Source organism: Cajanus cajan, chromosome 11 (genome assembly GCF_000230855.2).
Source record: "Cajanus cajan strain Asha chromosome 11, NIPB_CcT2T_4, whole genome shotgun sequence".
Taxonomy (NCBI): Eukaryota; Viridiplantae; Streptophyta; class Magnoliopsida; order Fabales; family Fabaceae; genus Cajanus; species Cajanus cajan.
The window spans coordinates 22,005,595-22,008,275 of NC_138527.1; positions in this window are offsets into that span (position 1 = coordinate 22,005,595).

Here is a 2,681-nt window from a genome sequence, read left to right on the forward strand (position 1 = left end):
TCGGCCACTAGGTTCGGCCATTCTGTGGTCGATAGGGCTTCGGCTGCGTGGTGGCCGAATGCTCTTACCCGTACAAATAATATTGTACATAAAAACAAAGAAGATTTTGTGAACTTGTTTACATATAGTTAGCTTATAATTACATTACATATTATTCTAAAAATATTCACAATAACGTACGTAATTATAAGCTACTTATTTCACACACTTTTATTACAATATTTACATATTAGGCTGATACAGATTTATGATGGGGTTAGCATGATTGGATGGGGGAAGATAGAAAGTGACTACTATTTGACCATCTATATTGGTGAAAATACAAAATTCGATACTCATATGCCTTAAACTGTAACGGCATTTGCAGTTGCGTCCATGCCCCAACTGGTACCCAAAAAGACGATAGTGATAACGGAAGTGAAAGGGCATGGTATGGTTGGTAGATCCATCTCTTTTACATTATAATTAATTAAATATTTTAAACAAAGAACAATAAGGAGTGAGAATAATTATCCAATAAATATCAATAATTAAACAATATGCATAGAAATATTTTTAATCAATACTAAATGAATATATATTAATTCTTCTTAATATAATAAAAATTTGAATTATGTTTGTAGTGACTAGTCAGGATAAATGAGCATTATAATAACAAATAACTAAAGGTTATTTCACCTTAAGTTTTTTTTTTTTTTACTCATTTAAATCTCCAAGGTCAAACCTCAAACTATAAATGAATTCAAATTTTCATTCTTATGACTATAGAATAACGTTTATCTTTATAATATAAAAAAAATAAGCTTAGGATATTTTTAAAAAACTATATTATAGTTAGAATTAATATAAAAAAATAATTAAGCTAAATAAGTTTGAATATTTTTAATTACTTAAAATTTAACATAATATAGTTCACAAAAATGGAATGTATTAAAGAATATTAATCTAGTAAATGGCAGTGATAATTATCATAAAATAATTAAACAACGTAAACTAGGAACACCTTATTAATTATTTAGAGTAAAAAGTATCATAGATTAAATAAGTAAATGAGGTTAGAGACACTTTATTAAGTAAATATAAACAGATATAACATAAAATAAACAAACATAATAGTGTATAAAATTTAAAAGAATAAAGGTCTTCTCCCCCATACGTTAATATTTAAAAGTAGACTTTAAAGAACAAATTGAACTCTCACGATTGTATTCTTCTTCTCACAATTCTCTTCCACTTCGGTTCTTAAATTTTTTTTCTTGCCCTCATTCTACACCTCTTTTATCTATTTATACTCCCATTTGTAATCATTGCATTATTTGTAATCAACCTTATTATTTTTACTATTCATTTGGTTCTTAATCACAAGTTTGGATAATATTTTGGTTACTTGATAAGAATTATACACCATTTTAGATAAGAATTTTGCACCATTTTATCCGTGCATTCAATGCAACGGATTTTTTTAGTTTGTTTCTTTTAACCGTCCAATATATATATATATATATATATATATATATATATATATATATATATATATATATATATATATATATATATATATATATATATATATATATATATATATATATATATATATATATATATATGTATATATATATATATATGTATATATATATATATATAAAATAAAAATTTAATATAATTCTTTATATTAAACATATAAAATGTAATAATTTATACATAGTTTATAATTAAAATATTATTCTGAAAAATATTATAAATAAGATTTTAGAATTTTATAATATAATTAAATCTTATATATTTCTATTTTAATTTTACTAAAAATATTGTAATAAAAGTTCTAATGTATTATAAAAAGAATATTGTACTCAATTTTCTTTCTTTTTTTTTTTTTTTAAATTGTAACTAAAAATTTATACTATTATTTTAAGAATAAGATAATAATAAGAAAATATATAATATTGTATCAAAAATTTCAGAATATTACATTTTTAATTATTTAAAATTTATTATGATATAGCTTACAAAAAAGGGAGAAAAAAAAAGAATGTATTAAAGAATATTAAATTTAGTGAATGACAATGATAAACATCATAAAATAATTAAACAACATAAACTAGAAACACTTCATTAATTATTTAGAGTAAAAAGTATCTTAATTTAAACAAGTAAATGAGGTTAAGGTCACCCCACTAAATAAAAACACATAAATATAACATAAAACAAACAAATATAATAATATAAAAATTTAAGAGAATAAATGTCTCCTCCCCTTACCTTAATGAAACACAAAATTATCGAGAGTTTTACGTAAAATTTTGTCACACTTTTTTCTTATTAAATCTTTCTTATGTGCTCTCTCTCACTCTCTCCCTTTCTCTCTTTTTCTTCCTTTGCACTTTCTCTTGTATACACATGGTTCCCCCATGCTCTCTCACTCTCTTCTTTTCTCTCTATTTCTTCCTCTGCACTTTCTCTTGTATACACATGGTCCCCCATGTTGCTATTTATAGGCAATAAGTTGTAGTAATTGAATGAACGTGATTGATATGCAATAAGTTGTAGTAATTGAATGAAGGAGAATAATCACATGTTGATTCAAATCTTACTCTTACTACTACACGTCTCTTGAACTCGCGACCTAAGACCCGAGATTCTCATGTAACTAAATAAACCACTAAACCAGTCTGTATTTTGTG